The following is an 8706-nucleotide window of genomic DNA, read 5'->3' as shown; positions in this document are numbered from 1 at the left end:
GCTTTAAAGAAACGGTTCAACAACAATCATTTATCAAAAACCAGATCATTTAAAGCCAGCCAGACTGAAATCAAGAGTGTATTCTATTTTACACATTCTCAAGAAAATTCATTCAATTCAAATCAATTTCCAACGGATTCAACTCGATCTCAAAGCTTTAAAAGAATCAATTTCAAAAGCATTTCGTTTTACAAAGCCACACAACAGTCGAGTCGAACAAACACCCATAATTCATACAAAACAACCAAACAATGCATAGGACTGATACAATCACCAAATACACATCCTCACATCAGTACCCATATGTAATAATTCCAATATACAAAATATAATTTTTGGAAAGTGCCCCTACCTCAACACAAATCAATAACCCAAATGCCTCATCAAGTCCTTTCCGCCTCAACCCGAACTGACGGCAACCAAAACCTCAGCTCCCAGTCACGTTCACAATAACCATAGCAACACTAATCGCAACATACAATAATCAGGACTCGACCCCACGTTATCAAAACTCATATTCATTAACCGAACACAACAAAATACTAACGCAAGGCTTTTTCGAAACATAAGATACTTACTGTAATATGAAAACGAAGCAGCTGCGATTTCGAACAGGCCCGGCAACAGCTCCGGCGGCGGCCAGAAGCTCCGGTGGATCAATTATAAAAACTGCGCAGCGTTATAACCTTCTCGAAATCCAAAAAGGCAGAAACCTCAAATAAAACCCTTACCGGCATACTTTTCCAGCGACGGCAGCAAGGTCTCAAGTGGCAGAAGCTCAGTCCGGAGCTTTGGCGGTGGTTTCAGCAGCCACAACGACTTCTCCAACCACAGCAGACTCCAACCACAGCGGCGGCTAGGAGGCCGGCGGTCGTGGCGACAGCTTCTAACGGTAGCAAGGGCGGCAGAATAACCCTCTCTGTAAGATCCATCATGCGCGTTCTTCTCCCATTCGTGCCTCCAACGACACCGACGAAGGCAGCTTTTGTGGCGACGGCAAGGAGGTTCGGCGACGGCAAGGAGGTTCGGCGACGGTGACACAGGCGGAGATGGCTTCCCTTATCGCGCTCTCCCTCTCTCTCTTCTATGCAAATCTCCGATTTCTCTCTCCCTCTGTGCCTGCTGGCAGTGATAAGGTGGCGACGGCAAACCCTAGCAGTGGCGGTGGCACAGCGTGGACGCGGTGGTGATGAAGGCGCGGCGGCTTCGAGCCCGTGACCACCCACATTCGCGAACCAACCCCTTCTCAGTTCTGTTCTCCCTAGCGACGGCGCAAACGGGAGCTCGATCGGCGGCGAGCTAGACGTGGTGGCAGAACGCGGCTGGCCGGCGAGCTGCTATTTTCCCGGTGCTCTTTCTTCCTCCAGATCTCCTTTTCCCTCATTCCCCCTTTCGTTTTCTTTGCTTCTTTCTTTCAGGGATAACAAAGGAAACTGCGTGTGTTGAACTTGTGAAGGAGAAAGGGAACTCAGCGGCTGAAGGAGTTAAGTTAGGGAAGGGTTTCATTTTGAAAATTAGGGTTAAGGGTATTATGGTAATTTCACATAAAATTGGGAATAATATAGTAATTGAAACCCAATGTAAATCCAACACTAATTGTATATGGAAAAATACTATTTGCTCATCAATTTTACCAATTATTTTCAATAAAATTCTCAAATCTAAAAATTAGAAATAATATACTTAATTTCTTCATTTTTTCAAAATAGCAGTATTATATTTAAAATATTAATTATTTAATTCAAATCATATAAAATCCTTATCATTTCGTAATTGTCAACTTTATATTTTAAATATAGAAAATAATCCAATAATTATAAAATTGGATAATAATCATAACTTATCTCAAATTCAATAAATCAAAACTCACCTTAATTCTCTTTAATAAAATGATTTCCGAAATTAAGGTTATAAATAACTATATGATTTGAGACTTGATCATAATAAGACTTTCTAAAAGTTCTGGGTCTTACAAATAAACATTTTTTTCTCTTTCTTTTATAATACCCTTTTCTTTATACATTGCGAATACTCCTTTTTCTCTTTATATTATATTAAATAAATATATAAATCATATATATTATATTGAGATTATTATATTAGCTAGTATTAGAGTATTCTATTTATATTTTATTTTATATTTATTATATCTTCTTTATTTATTTTACAACACGTTATCAACACGAGACTCTGATAAAATTTTAGGAAGACTCAGGTAACAAATTTTCATTATGTCGAAACTCTCTCATCTTGAATTTAATGCTCCTGTTATACCTGAGAACAACTATTTATCATGGATACTAGATGCTAAAATCCATCTTGATTCAATGAATCTTGGAAATACCATTAAAGCTGAAAATAATATATTGCAGAAGGATAAAGCCAAAGCCATGATTTTCATTCGTCGTCATCTTGACGAAGGATTGAAAAATGAATATCTCATATTGAAAGATCCTGCAGATCTGTGGAAAGACCTTGAAGAAAGGTATAATCATCAAAAGACAGTGATACTTCCTCAAGCCCGATATTAATGGACCCACTTGCGTCTACAGGATTTTAAATCCATAAATGAATATAATTCAGCAATGTTTCGAATCATCTCATGAATGAAATTATGTGGGAAAAAGATAACTGATAATTGTAACACCATAACTTTTAGCACGTCATGATCGTACCAAAAGTAACGCATTACTAACTCGTTTTCCTTTTTAACTATTTAATATTGAGCCTTTAGTTTGATGTTGCATTTCAGTTTTATAGAAAATTCTAGAAAATTGTTATATGTAATTAAAATCAAAGATCCTCAAATACTAACATTCACAAAATCACTAATAATAATAAGCGCTATATAAATAAATTCAATATAAAACTTGAAGATAATTCCTATCCCTCTGTATAAAATAAAATCTAAAATAACAAAGGCGAGAGATTTCTTTGAAAACAACGCAACTCATAACTTAATTCAAATAAAACTAATAATCGCCCGCAGCTTCAAACTGAGTCTTTGAACCTGTGTCACTGAAAGGGTGAAAAATTTTGGGGTGAGAACAAACCACGCAATCTCATTAGGGAATGGAAGTGCCGTAAAAGTAATGAAATAAAGTGCAAATAATTAATTTTCCTCAATAAAACTATATTTTTATCAAACCCTTTGAAAATACTCTTGGTTATACATTAGCTAACTAATTACCTCTTTTTAAAATCTCTAAACTCAAAACAAATTTTAAATATAAAACTAGTCACATTACCCGTCTCTCAGCCACATAGTTAATCCTCAGTCAAATGTCAATTCGTAATCACTTTAATACATTCACAAACAAATAGTACAAACCAGAGATTTAATTCAATGTACAAGCAAGTTACAACAAGACAAATGGCACAATCACAAAGAAATAAGACAAGCAAGCTCAATCAAATACAAATGTGCAAACAACATGATGCATGTCTATCCCTAACGCAGGCCATGAGCTCATGTGTCAGTTGCCTATTCGCTCCCGATATTTCCCGGGTACAAGTCCCACATATGGCTTTCCAGATGCATACAGTGTGCTTATAAGTCGTACGGCTAGGCCGCATACAGTGTGACTTTCCAAATCAATAAGCGTACATCTGGAAAACAGTTCTCAGTGTGTGGGCGTCCCCACTTTACATTTGGCACTAAGACCCAAACAATGTCACATCTGCTCTCCTGTGGCAGACAATCCCTTTAAGTTAATATATTCTTTAAATCCTTGTTCTCTACTCTCCTGTGGCAGAGATTCCTTTTCTTAAAAAATCGAGCTCAAAACAACACTTAAAATAAATTTTCTCCTTACAAAATTAGATTTAAAACATTATGTTTTTCTGAATAAATCGAGTTTAAAAATAGAATACACCTTTTCTCAACTAAATAAATCTCAAGTAATTTAATTTTCCAAAACCAAATCTTTTAAAATAACTTTTCAAATAAAACTTCAGATTTTATAAAATTTCGGCAGCACTTCCCTTAAAATTCAGGCTTAGGTACCCTTTTCGGGTCCCAACTGAACCATTTTCAAATCTCAGTTCAATACCAATGAATCGAACCAATTCCAATGTCAAAATCTTTACCGACCCTCAGAATCATTTTCGATAAATCAATAAAACTCATTCTCAATATCTCAAATCGATTCAAATGCGAATTTATTTCAATATCAAATTAATGCCAAAACCAAGAAAAGTCATTTTACATAGTATTTAATCAAACCGACTTTCTAACTCAATAATTAGAATTTTCAGCACTCTTAATCAATCAAGAAATCAAATACATATTCATCAAATTTAGTCACAAACACAACTCAAACTCATTATTCAGTCATACAAAACAATCATAAATTATTTACAAATACCTACTAGACTTCTATGGCATTCACAGTTTAAAACAGTTAATTTTAAAATAAAATTCCCTACCTCTATACGAAATCAAAATTAATAAAAATTTTGGGAAAGCTTTCTGATCGAGCTGCTGAAGAAAAAAACGTCATTAATCGTCTGTTTTTACTAAAACTCCAATTAGCCGAACTCAATAAAAATGAGAGCCACGTTATTGTCAACTTTTATCGAACAAAAATAATACTAACGTGTAGAGGAGGAGAATACAAATACTTTTATCGAATTAGATTTTTTATTAGAGTTACGGATCTCAAAAAAATCGGACTCAAAAAATTGGGTTTCGAAGGTTTTTCATTCTTCTCACTCACGGCTTACTCTCTCTTTTTCTTTTTAGTTCAATTGGTGATTAATGAAAGAAAAAGGAAGATGAGTATGGATTGATAATATTAATTGAAGCTTTGTGGTTATCAAAGCATCATTAGGTGTCATTTGTATTATATACATATACATGCATACATGCCACGTTTCATGTATATATAACCACGTTTCAGTTTCAATTTCGTATATATATATATAAATATATATATATATATATATATATATATATATATATATATATATATATATATATATATATATATATATATATATATATATATATATATATAAAGTCTATATGAGATCCTAACAACTTCATGGCATGCTGATGCCAAGGCATCATAGGCTAGTTTCACTAGCATTTTTCTGTTAGTTTTAGTTGTTTTATGCATTTTCTTGAGCTTAAAGTAACTAAAAATGGTTAAATGAAGAACAAAGTAATGAACCATCCAAACAATATGATTTCGATGCAAATTCCATGAGTTTTAGTTATATTACTTAAATGCTATGAATGAAAGATTTCTCATGAAATTTTGCAAGACTTTGATGCAATTGTTTGGATGATTTTAGGGAAGAAGAGGCTAAGCAAGGAAGCAACAAAATCAATAAAGGAAGCTTGAATATCACATGTGGAGTTTAAGTTCCAGTTTAAGCCTAAACTGGAGCTTAAACGCCAAAATCATGAAGGATAAGAAATGCTGGGATTGAAGTTTAACCTCCAGTTTGACCTCAAACTGGAGGTTAAACGCCAGAATGAAAAGCCTCACTTAAGGAGCATTCCACGTTTAACCTCCAGTTTGACCTCAAACTGGAGGTTAAACGCCAGAATGAGTATGCCACCCAGGGAGGAGTTCCACGTTTAACCTCCAGTTTGACCTCAAACTGGAGGTTAAACGCCAGAACCAGGAAGAGTACCAGGGGCCATTCCACGTTTAAGCTCCAGTTTGACTCAAACTGGAGCTTAAACGTGTTCGATAGTTTTTTCACTCCAGGGTTGCTCTCTCCATCTCCACGTTTAACCTCCAGTTTGACCCCAAACTGGAGGTTAAACGTGTTCGACACCTCCAGGGCCACCATTCCAAGCTTCCACGTTTAACCTCCAGTTTGACCTCAAACTGGAGGTTAAACGTGTTCGACCTCCAGGGCTGCCCTTCCTATCTCCACGTTTAAGCTTCAGTTTAACCTTAAACTGAAGCTTAAACGTGTTCGACTACATGACTCTCCAGGGCTACCTTCTTCCATTTCCACGTTTAAGCTTCAGTTTAACCTTAACTGAAGCTTAAACGTGCTTCTACAAATGGCATCACTGGAAGTGTCTGGCGTTTAAGTTGCAGTTTAAGCTTAAACTACAACTTAAACGCCACTCTTGAAAAAAGGTTTCTGGGCCAAAAATATTGTGATTTAAGTTAGTCTTTGAGCACAATTATTAACTTAAACTTACTTTGGTATGAAACCCAATTGAATATCATGGTTTATGGGATTGGGCCTGAGGGATTGATGAGTTTGAAATCTCATTTATTGAGTCATGTGCCATTATTTGATTATCACTAAGTTGGCTCAATAAATGTTACAGGATTTGGATCAACAACCTCATCAAGATTATGGATCATAAACCCAAGACAAAAGGAAAGCAAGGAGAGGCCTCAAAGCCCAAGAAGCACAACTGAAGCTCAATATAGAAAGTGTATAAATAGGATAGAAGTTAAGTTAGAAGGGACTTTTACATTCATTTTTAGCTAGTTTCTTTTTCTTTGTAATTGAATTCAGAGCTATGATTCACTAAACCCCCTTTCATTGGGTTAGGGAGCTCTATTGTAATTCAATGAATCAATAATAGTTTATCTTCTTCTTCAATCTTTTCTCTTGAATTTTGTTAGAAAGCTTCTCGATTTAATTCCATTGAGTAGTTGTCTTGGGAAAGAGACTACTCATACTTGGAATCCTTCGGAGCCTTGGGAAAGGAATGGAGGATTCATGCTAGAGAAGCTTTCTCACAGTGGATTGGATTGGGGTTTGGATGGATATTGTGACATGTAATCCTACCAAATTGTGGTTCATGAAATTGTGTGGTATAATCAGTGATCAAGTATCATCTCTTCTTATGAACATTTAAACCAAGGGATTGGGAATTTGTTTGTTTTTAGAGAGCATTGGTGAGCCAAGGAATTGGGATCCAATCATATAAGATTGCCAAGCAAAATTCAATGAATGCATTGGTTGAGGAAGAGATTTACATGTTTTGATTCGGAGATTTCAATATCTCCTAAACCCAATGAATTCCCCATTTCTGATTTCCACTTTCTCTTTACATTCTGCAATTCAATTCTTGCAATCATCCCCATTCCCTTTTAATTTCAGCAATTTACATTTTGCTCTTTAATTCATGCAATTTAAGATTCAGCCATTTAATTTTCTTGTCATTTACCTTTCCCGCCAATTTTACATTCCGCAATTCTCATCTCAAATCTTGATTCCGCTCAACTAGAACACACTTCTAATCCGAATTGCTCACTCAACCAATCCTTGTGGGATTCGACCTCACTCTATTGTAAGTTTTTACTTGACGACGATAACCGGTGCACTTGCCGGAAGGAATTTTGCCGATCGTGCAATTTCCTAAATCGTAGCATAACACGTTTATGCGCATCAAGTTTATGGCGCCGTTGCCGGGGATTGGTTTTCGATTGACAATTCTCAAATTGGAAGCTAACTAGATTGAGCAATTTTCTCTTGCTTTGTTAATTCTGTTCTAAATACTTGTTGAATTTTAATTTCTGCACTTGGTTACATGCTTTCCTTCTTTATGCCTTTAAATTCATGCAACTAACTCACTGACTCACTAACTGTTTGAATTAATTCCTCAATTGAGCTGACCATACTCTTCCATTAACCAAGAGTATTTTACCTGTTTGTGTTTGAGCTGTGTTCTTGTATGACAGGTAGGAGAGGAGAGACATCAACTCCTCCATATACCGAACCGGAAAGGACCCTTCATAGACTTAGAAGGGAAGCAAGAGGGAAGAGAGTAGTGGGAGAAGAGGAATCTGAAGGAGAATCTGAGGACAATTTTGAGGAAGCTCTAGATCTCAACATGGATAGAGAAGTTCACAACCATGAGAGAGCTGATGGAAACAATGCCATTCCTGAGAGGAGGGTTCTTAGTTCATACATAAACCCAACCTCTGGGAATTGTGGTAGTAGCATCCAGAAACCACCCATTCAGGCCAACAATTTTGAGCTCAAGCCACAGCTAATATCATTGGTGGAAAATCATTGTTCCTTTGGAGGAAGTGCTAATGAAGACCCAAACCAACATCTCACAAAATTCCTGAGAATTTGTGACACTGTGAAGTCCAATGGAGTCCAGGAAGATGCCTATAAACTGCTCTTGTTCCCATTTTCACTTAGGGACAAGGCAGCTAAGTGGCTGGAATCATTCCCAAGGGGGAGTCTAACCACATGGGATGAGGTGGAAGGCAAGTTTCTGGCACGTTTCTACCCTCCACAAAAGGTCAATAGGCTTCGATCTGAGGTCCAGACTTTTAGACAACAAGATGGTGAAACTCTCTACGAGGCATGGGAGAGATTCAAGGACTTGACAAGGAAATGCCCACCAAACATGTTCCATGATTGGGTGCAATTGCACATCTTCTATGATGGGCTCTCTTATGAATCAAGGAAGGCTGTAGACCATTCATCAGGAGGTTCATTGAACAAGAAAAAGACCGTGGAAGAAGCCATTGAAGTGATCGAGACAGTGGCTGAGAATGAGTACTACTATGCATCAGAAAGGCACAACACTAAGGGAGTCATGGAGCTGAACCATGTCGATACAATTCTAGCCCAAAACAAGGTGTTTGCCAAGCAACTAGCAGAGCTTACCAGGCAATTAGAAACAAAGCAAGTGGCTACAATACACACACAAGATCAAGAGGAAGTAGGCATTGAAGGAGGTGATTGGGATGAGGTTAACTATGT

The 8706-nt window shown here is 36.8% G+C and overlaps 1 non-coding gene across 1 annotated transcript; it reads right to left on the bottom strand.

Annotated features, from left to right (window-relative positions):
* Nucleotides 1-8245: 8245 nt before the first annotated feature.
* LOC148568166 (small nucleolar RNA R71) lies at nt 8246-8349 on the bottom strand. Its single transcript, XR_015882797.1, has one exon. It is a non-coding gene; the product is annotated as a small nucleolar RNA R71 (small nucleolar RNA).
* Nucleotides 8350-8706: the final 357 nt, after the last annotated feature.

Source organism: Arachis ipaensis, chromosome B4 (genome assembly GCF_059453495.1).
Source record: "Arachis ipaensis isolate K30076 ecotype BB chromosome B4, ASM5945349v1, whole genome shotgun sequence".
Lineage (NCBI taxonomy): Eukaryota > Viridiplantae > Streptophyta > Magnoliopsida > Fabales > Fabaceae > Arachis > Arachis ipaensis.
The sequence above is the reverse complement of the archived record's forward strand: the minus strand, read 5'-3'. Positions and strand labels throughout refer to the sequence as shown.